A 10308-nucleotide genomic window follows, 5' to 3' on the forward strand; every position below is an offset into this window, starting at 1 on the left:
TAGGACCATTGTAGAATGCTGACCGTCTTAGAGAACTCAGTATTCTACATCGGTCCTTCAGTTGTGAAGGACCAATGTAGAATGGTAATAATTCTACGACGGTCATTGAAGAACCGACGTAGAATGCTGAGCATTCTAAGACGGTCTTTCACATGTGATCGTCTTAGAATGGTTAGCAATCTACATCGGTCATGTCCAAACCGATGTAGAAATGCTAATTTTTTTATTTTTTGTATTTGGAGCTACTTTTTTTTTGTATTTACATAGTTGATATAAGGTTCAAAAAGTAAACACATGACAATATGAAATTAATTAAATTTTATGCGATGAATATGAAATTTTCAAATATTTTCTAATTTAAAGCAAATAAAGTACACTAAACATGTTTATTTTTTAACAAGTTTGACACAAATTAACCAAATTAGTAATTATTTATATGTAATTACTTTCTTTCGCAAATTAACCAAATATTAGACATTGAAGATATTTAAAATAAAATAAAAATCAAGTAGTCAAGCTGTATGATGATGACATAATTAACTATCATGTGGTAATTAAAATAAAGCATTAAATGCTAACACAGTACCTAAAAAATGTGTGAAGCCATATGATAGACAGTTATAGTGCCCCCAACTACCAAAGAATTCAGCATATATGCCCACACGTAAGCAAGATTTTGGAAAAAAACCTTCCATGGTACATCATATCCTGTATTTTAAGAACAAGACACAAAGCAAAGTTACTTAGCAGATATTGTAAGTATTCATTCAATCCAACCCAGTGTAAGGTTTACACACACAGAGACAAAAAGCATTCTGCTATTTCTCAAGTTAAAAAATTAGATACTTTTAAAAGGAGAAAGTAAAAATAGACACTACTTGGAAATTGGTGTTTCTTGAGAGAACTCCTCTTTATGAATATATATAATGTTATTACTATCAAAATCCTTAACCAAAGACTACTTGTAAATTGTATGAAGAGGAGATAAGGATATTATGTATAATAAGTAACACTAGGAAATAGTTAATAGAAAAAATATTAGAATATGGCTTTAAGCAGAACTGACATGTGATTCCTAAGGACATTCAAACTTTGACACAAAAGTGAGGTTCAAAACTGCCATAAGTTTTTTACTTATACCTTCAAAGAGACATTAAGTTATGTGAGAGATGTTTTCCATGATTGTGCACTACTGGTATCATCATCTGCTGTGAGACAATCGAAATCAAAAGTAACAAATAGTCTATATAACCATAAGCCTAAAAATACGTAAACAAAAGAATGAAAGTCTTCAACCGAACATTCAAGACAACTTATACATGAACATGCATGCTGCCTTGAAGGCATAACATATCAAAAACATGGCAGTCATATAAGGTTAATAAGTTTATATAAAAAGCAGAATAGGAAGTTTAATGACAGGTCCAATTTTTAAAACATCAACAAAAACTATCCTGTAATTTTGTTATCATAATATACCATAGAATACATGCGTTCATCTCAATCTCACCATTTGAAACACAATGAATAATTAAAATGGAACTTTTATGAATAGAAAAATTTTATTGAGAACCAAGAAAGGTGCCAAAAAAAAAATAACAACATCAGAGAAAAAAAAACACCTGAAAATGACTAATCAATCGAGATACTTAAACCTAAAATATAAGTGGCAACAGAGATCACCTATAATTATCAGGATTCATGGAAAGTAATGCCCGGTACAAAGCTTCACCTTCTTCTAGGTGACATTGCTTTACTAAAAGTGAAACCTCTTGTTCTTTGTATACAAGTTTATCAAACTAGGAAGGCATATTCGGAATCAAGTTATATATCATGTATTAGTTACATTTATCAAATTTTAGATTCTTTTTTGTGTAACTCCTCCAGAGCTCTCTCAAGAAACTCACATTCCTCTAACAATGAGATCTGGGAAATAATATTAAGTGAAGAGAAACACCACAAGGAAAAATAATAACTACAGTCAAACCATATTAAGATTTCATATTCTTGAACATACAACAGTAGCATTGACAGCAAAGAGAATTGTATTCAACAAATGTAATTTGACCGTATATCAAACTATAAAAGTGATTTATAAAGCCATAGTGGATACCAGCTATCATTAGCATATAAATTATTAAAGAGCATCACAAAAAGCCAATACACATTTTAGTTACACCAACGCTACTAAGGGTCTTATCTAATTGATAGAAGCTTCAAAGTACCATGAATACCACTCAGAGGTCAACCTAAGAATTAATAATGAGTATTATCATTTACTCCACCTGCTTCTTAGGTTATGTGAATAAAATAACTGGTGCACAAATAAGCCATTTTCCAGTCCCATTATGCCTCACAGAAGTCACCAATACCAAGACTTGTACTAGACAAGGAATACCATATCTGTTGGACATATAAATTCATAAATCCAAACCACTGGGTTTGACAGAGAACCACACACACACACCCCGAGTCCCCGCTGAAACCATCTTAGGACCTTAGAACCATTATATAACCTTAAAATAAGCATAACATAATTTTAATATACGGTATAGGAGAACCCATGATGAACATTTCATTAAAAAATACTGAAAATTATTAATTATTTATTGAATGGAAAATAAATATTTTGTGGTATATATTAAAACATGTTTATAGTATCTTAAAAAGCATTCTACTGTATAAAATGTACATAGTTGGTGTAAAATATTTTTCCGCATAAATCTCCAATAATAAGATTTTGTCGTTTTCTTGTAACAAATCTATTTATTTATAAATATAATATATGAGTAGTTTCTTTAAAATTATTTGTTGAAATAAACACTCAGTTTAATAAAATAAGTAATTTTTTTTATTTTTTTAGTATAAAGTAATGCCCAATAATAAGATAAAGTAAGTTTAAACAAATTCATCCATATATATATATAAAGATATATATATATATATATATATATATATATATATATATATATATATATGAAATTTCTTATATATATTTGTGTAAAAATATTTTACACACAACGGGATACATAAAGTGAGAATATTATTTGTAATAAGAAGATACGAGAAGTAAATTTAGAATATATAATCATGTACGTGGATAATTATGCTTATATAATCTCTTAAAAAGTTATGTCACATTATCTTTAATCTTAAATATTGCATGATTTCATCTGATACTTAATTAATCATGATTATCTCACTTTCTCATAATAAGAGTCCCTTCAATTCACTCTATATACTCACATATGACCATATATGTATAAATTTAACTCGTAAAAATAATCTCTACTGCCATGACAGGGTTTAGCATGCACTGTTTAAGGCTGCTTGTGTAAAGTCACAACTTAAATATGTCAAGTTTCTGCAGTGTTTGTTTTACCTATACATTTAAAAAGCGTTAAAACTCAATAGTACCAATTATCATTCATCAAAGTAGTTAATTAAATAATACAGTAGATACTCAACTTGTACAAATAATATCAAAATAGTTATACTTGCTAATGTTATGGAACATAAATTGTGAGTGTAAAAAATTAATTTAATTTCCATTATGCACTCTACCTTTCACATTATGTTATCTGCACTTTTTTTACGAGATTATGTTATCCACTCTTACTCATAAGGATTATAATGAGTTGTCCTCTAAGGTCCTAGGGTGAAATTCCTCCCATGATATGGCCTTTCTTTGTGCACTTCAAAATTCAGAACGGAAGGAGACCAGAAGGAGATTTTCATTCACCTTTCCCCTTAATCCAGCCCAAGTTCTAATGTGATAAATAATTCTAATTTAAGCACATCCTGTTATTATTTTCAGTAAAACAGAAAATATAAGACAGAAAAAAAACACCTCCACTTGTTTAACAGACTAACATTATGATTTTCAAACTTAAGTACATGCCAGCATAATCAAAGACTAACATCCAAGTTAAATTTATTGATTATAGAGAAGCAACTAAAGGCAAATTCATTAAAGATGTTACCTGTAGGAGTGATAGGTCAAGAAGAATTTCAATGTTGTCGGTATCAATTCTCAGTGCATTTCGATAGCACTTGATTGCCTCCCTGTATTCTCTGTCTCACCGATAAAGGAGACCATAAACATGCCAGCAAACATGATTTTTAAGGTCATTCTGTACCAGATCCATAAATAAGTGGATCCCCCCCCCCCCTTGATAAAAACAACCACATCTATAGTCATTCTAATATCAGTTTGAACTCCCTACTTCCTATGGCCGCAGGAGAAAAGCCAAAGCCAATAAACTTGAACTCTGAAATGCCCTTCCCTAAATTAATGAAAAGAATATTCTCCTAGCTGTACAAATCATAATCAAATGGATTTTGTTTAATACTGGAATTGGAAATCTGAATGAATCTCCAAAATTAATAAACAATCACCAACAATATGATATCATACAGCTTGTTCTTAGTAACAAATATAAAGTTGAAAAAGGAAAAACTATAAAAATTTCAAAGTAGAATCTGCTAAATGCCTAAAAGTAATATATATTAATCCTAAAAAAATATGATATTTTGTTACAGAGAAAAGAGAAGAAACTACAGTGAGAGAGGTGGGTTTAATCTAAAATAATTATTAAAATATAAGTACAAATAATTTAAATTAATTATATGTGTGTGTGTGCATAAATATTGTAAATTTGAAAAAAAATCAAAAAATTATATTGATAGATACTAATTGATATTATAAAACATGTTAAAAATTTAAATAATACAAATTATTTGCTTTAACAACTTCATCTTCATTTGCCTGCTTGCAAGAGAAAATAACTAGTTGAAACCACATACTCAAGGTAAAAAAAAAAAAGTGCTACTTAACCAACTTATTCACAGAATCACAATTCAAAAAAAATAAATTCAAAACCTCAACCTTTATTTAAACTTATAAAACAACTACCTAAGACTATTGAATTTATAATATTTTTTTTGTAAAACTATTGAATTTTTAAAAAATAAATACTTTATTTCCATTTTTATAGTAGATAATTGGATCCTCTCTATTTGAATAAAATATTTAAGTATAATTTATTTCCTTTTTGAAAAGTCTTTTTCTTTTTAATTTTTATTTTATTTTTTTCTTATCTTTGTTATTATTGTCATTGTTATTTAGACTTTAATGTGCTTCTAGTTTTGATGCACTAGAGGTTTCTTATCTTGCAGTAATTAAAATATAGTAGAAAAGCATTCAGCAATAATAATAATAAATAATATGTCAAATCATTAGTAAATGAGATTTAAATCATCAATTTCGCCTCACATTATGTTCAACAAATAAAAACTTGACATATAAATTAAAATAAAAAAGTGAATTTTCTATTTGTTTTTATCACAATCTTTGACAAAGCATTGTTACGGGTTTTGGTTATTCATCCTTCCTCAACCTAATCAAGCATTCTCCTATTAAGTTTATTTAGGTAATTCACCGTTAATTATAGATATGAGAGGATATGATGTTATAAGATGAGTATATACAACTATTCTAAGTCAAGTAGTGGAATAGTACAACTAGTAAAAACGAAGCTCATTAGCTTACAACAATATAATTAAAAAAATTGCTATAAATATGGGGTCTTCCTTTAAGACTTAAAACTTAAATTGTTATCTAGTATCCCTCCATGAATGTTATATGCATATAAGCAATTCAGAGACATACCTGATACGGATCAGAGCTATCATTCTCCGAAACCTTGAGAAAAGTAGCTAGACAAATAAGCTGCCAGAGAATCAGACCCAAAAAAAAAAATGAATCAGATTGTTCATTCTTCATTGTTATCTATCTTTGTACAACTACACAAGAATAGTTTAGAATTCAGTATATTCACCAACTTTCACTAATGTCGTTGAAAGATAAACAACAACGGCTTTGATAGAGGTTCTGAGTGTATCATACTCAGATCTGCATATTGAAACCTATTACTTTACTAACACACGAAACCACGTACGAGACCTAGCTTTTCAAGAACGCAGAAAAGGGGGGATTCCAAAATTCATGACAACCATAAGATTCTAAAATACATTGAGCAAGCAATTTATCGGCTATAAGTATAGAACTGTAATTTGTTATAGAACAATTGAAGCATGCGAAGTTGCGAGAGCCTAAAATCGATAAGCGAAGGGCTAATTGTTAAAGCAATTGAAGCTGAAATTAATGTAAGAGATATAGATCTGATGTGTGAGTTGTGAATAAAAAGGGAAAGAGAGAGAGACTTACAAGGGCGTGGCAAAATAGAAGACATCATGGGGGCCGAAGGTGAGAATGGCGTAGTTGAAGAAATGAAAGACCGTCATCACTAACTCTTCTCTTTCTTAGGTCCAAACAAAAAAGAATTTAAGGACCAAATATTTTTTTTAAAAATATTTTAGGGTTTTAAATATAGAAATTATGGTAGGAACTATTTATAATAACGAAAAAAATATTTAAGGAGAAACGAAAACCTTAAACCTGCGAGAAACATTAAAAAAAATGCGGTCAGAAATATTGAGGAGAACGATAATGATTTTTGCTCATGGAAGTTAACTCTCATTTTTGAACCGTGAAATTTGATTTTTTTTAGTGTGGGTCTGGGAGGGAAGGTGTTTTGGGGGTGAATGGAGAATAGGGAAGAATTAAGAGTGTTAAAAAGAAAGAAAAGAGTGAGAGTAGCGTGGTTTCACTTTACCTAGGATTTAAAATGCACTTGGAATTGTTGTGATTTTGGCTTTCTAGGTTTTACAGTGAGGAGTGAATGAAACTAAACAGAGGCAAGGACCATAGAAGGACTCGTGCGCTAAGTTGAGGTGAAGAAGCGTGACGAGTGCGCTACCCATAAGAGAGAGAAAGCGAGAATATCAAGAAAAAGAAAGTAACAAGTTTATGATAAGAGAGAGAAAATGAAAAAAATGTAAAAATACAAAGACGGTCTTCGGAAGCCGTCTTTGTACATCAATCAATTACGACGACTTTCTAAATAACATTCCTTAAACACATAATTTATTACAATATTGCCACCCAATCATTTTCAAAAACGGTTTTTTGCCAACCGTCGTAGTTTAGGTGTCGTAATAAGCACTTTTTCTAGTAGTGATTGTGTGTTGTAAAAGACATTTTTCATTACAATAATTACAACAATGCCACAGGTTCATTTTCTAAGGCGGTCCACTTAGAACCATCGTAGAATAGGTGTCATAGAAACTTATATTTCTAGTAGTGCTTTTACTCCCTTCTTTGAAATCAAGCTTCTCAAACGCTTCTAGAGTCACATTCATCGATTATTACAAATTAAAATGTTTCCATCCACTTCAGTGTTCTCCCTCGTTACTTAGAGAAATTAATGATTTGGTCTTGATCTAATATAATGGTATAAGGTAGCCAACAACATATAACGCATAGGATCCAAATAGTAATATTGTGTAATAAGAGACTTTATGTATGTTTTAGTTTGGTTTCTTATGTTTAAAAAGTTTCACTTTAGTCTCTTGTTCTCTTTTCACTCTCATTTTTTATTTGATCCTCACAAACCTCACTTGGAGACATAGGTGTGAGGGTAACCTTTTTCCTTTTATGAACAAATGAAAATTTGTTTGTGACACCATTATGGACAACATCCTTATCATAGTGCCAAGGCCTTCCACGTTAGAGATTGCTAGCCTCCATAGGGACTACATCAAATAGTATCTCATCAACATATTTTCCAATGGAAAAGCATATCAAAACTTGTATATCTACAACTAGCTCCCCATTCTCACTCAACCATTGTAGTTTGTAAGGCCTAGGGTGAGGGGAAGTTTTCAAAGCAAGCTTTTCTATCAATCTTTGGCTAGCTACAATTTTCCCCATCAATAATGAAAGACCATATTTTCCCCATGACCATGCACCTAGTATGAAAAATGTTCTCCCTTTGTGTTTCATCTCAATCCTTACACACACTCCCCATTAACCTTCTAACCATCAAAAGATCACCTTTCAAGGGTTGTACATCACATTGACTTTCACTTTCAGTAGAAGAACTAGAAGAGCAAGAAAAAGTTGCACTAGTAATAACCCCATTACCCAACACAGCCATTGTCCTTTTGTTAGGACATTGGGAGACAATATGACCCTTTTCCAAACACTTAAAACATTTAATGGAACTCGCTTTTGAAGAAGTGGGAGTAGGGTTAGAATTAGTTTTACCAAGGGAAACACCTTTTCATGAGATTTAAATGGAGATCCTCTCTCCTTGTATGTTTGTTTCCTCTTTACTTGTTGTTCCACCTTGATAGCTTGATGAATGAGATCCTCCAAAGAGGCATAGTGGTGCAACTCTACAAGGTCTTGGATCTATCCATTGAGACCATGCGAAAACCTTGTCATGGTGGCCTCTTGAGACTTCTCAATTTGATCCCTAATCAAGGAAATTTTCATCTCTTTGTAATACTCATCCACACTCCTATTTCCTTGAAATAGTCTTTGGAGCTTGTTGTGCGGTCTCTCCCATAATAAGGCCGCAAGACAAAGATATGAAAGAAATGGGTTCGAAAAAGGAGATGAAGGAGAAAGTTAATCTATGTTGAACTCCTCTATGATGCAACCTGTATTTTAGAACTCTGCATATCTAAACTACTCATAATAACAAATTATTAACATCATTACAATTTATGATGATCTTTATCAAGATGAAACTCTACTTAATTTTTATTAAAAAAACTATTTCATAGATTATTATCGGGATAAAAAATTAATTTTGAATCTAGAACAGTACAAAAACACGTAAGGAACTATGTCTAAATTTTATTATCTTTATTATTAGGAAAATTGATAAACTTTGATATGAATACAGGGTAAGTTATAATAGTTTTCACCTAATTTTACCTATGCAATTTTGGTACCACAGGTTCTAATTGTGTGAATTAGGTCGTCTAGTATCATAATTGTATGATTTTTCTCCCTCCACCAGTCAATAATAAAAATTTAATATATTTTTCCGACCTGGAACTAGATGATGACATGTAAATGTCATGACAATTGACCTATTACTTGACATTTATATCGTTGTGACTTAATTAAACTTTTGATCTCTTTGTTGTTGCAATAGTGAATTTCCAAGAGAGCAAATAAGTTCTGTTAGTATATACTAGTTTTTGATCTGTGCAATGCACAGGATAAACAAGTTTGGTTGTGTAGTGATAGGATGATTTTGTATTAAGCAATATAGTTTTAGAGCAAAAAGCTGCTCAATTTTTTTAAATAAATTATTTATTTTGGCATATGATAAGTAAAACTTTAAAAGAATAATTCAAATTAATAAAAGTTTGATAACGTGTGTTATTGTTAATCTAGCAATTATTGTTGTTACAAAATGTTGTAAATTAATGTAGGTAATTTGTTACAAGAAATATATCATTTTTCAATGATTCTTTATACGTCTCAAACACTTTATCAAAGGAAATAAAGATAAAAATAATTCATCAATATATGATTTTATATGCAATAATATTTGATAAACTATATTTTGAATTGTAACAAAATGTTTTTTGGTAGCAAAGATGCTTAAATTTCAATCATGTTGCATTTCCCTATCAATTTGAAACTATAACGTAATGTTGAATGTTACACAACTTAAGAAATATAGAAATACAATGGTAATAAATATTGAAATATTATACTTGATAGACATTTGATTCCAAGTAAATCAATCAACGTGCGTTATAGATAGATAATTAAGGGATGCATGGTTACTATAGAGATTTCAAGTAATATATCAATTGTTTGACATACATTTTTAATATCAATTAATTTGATTATTAAAAGGAACTAAATTTATGCATAAAAATAAAAGTATAAACTAATGATGTAATTAAAAGATGCTTGAATATTACAAGAGTTATGTGACTCTTTGTTTTTTTTTCTTGAATTTAAGCATATATAAGATTAATGGGTTATCTCTTAAAAGAAGACAATTAGTCATGAAGAGACAAATCCTTTATCATAATGAGAACATAACTTCTAGTTTTTTATTTTTCAGCATCTTGTTTTAAGAGGAGTATTTGATTGTCGTCTAATTATCTTTTACCAAAATACATTCTCAATTATTTTAATATTTATTATGATCAACATCTCATTATACGTAGCTAGGATGGCGTTCAAATAGTGTGCAATACACTTGCTCAATTGTGTTTTAAACAATTCTTATTTTTTTATTACACTTTAATATAAAGTTATTATGAAAACATAAAAATTAATGTGATTTGTATTTTATGGAAAAATATTTATCACTTACTTCCAAATTTGATTTAATAAGTGACAATTAATATACTTTCTTTTATGATCAT

General features: G+C 29.9%; 1 long non-coding RNA gene across 4 annotated transcripts; it reads right to left on the reverse strand.

Moving 5' to 3' along the window:
* Positions 1 to 412: 412 nt before the first annotated feature.
* On the reverse strand, positions 413 to 8305 carry LOC114416927. 4 transcript variants are annotated; one of them, XR_003667661.1, is made up of 5 exons: positions 8183 to 8305; positions 5672 to 5731; positions 3984 to 4074; positions 1141 to 1205; positions 413 to 708 (listed from the first exon to the last, which is right to left on the reverse strand). It is a non-coding gene; the product is annotated as an uncharacterized LOC114416927 (long non-coding RNA). The 4 variants fall into 4 exon arrangements; XR_003667662.1 differs by having other exon boundaries at positions 1141 to 1208; XR_003667663.1 differs by having other exon boundaries at positions 3984 to 4315.
* Positions 8306 to 10308: the final 2003 nt, after the last annotated feature.

This window comes from Glycine soja, chromosome 6 (genome assembly GCF_004193775.1).
Source record: "Glycine soja cultivar W05 chromosome 6, ASM419377v2, whole genome shotgun sequence".
Lineage (NCBI taxonomy): Eukaryota > Viridiplantae > Streptophyta > Magnoliopsida > Fabales > Fabaceae > Glycine > Glycine soja.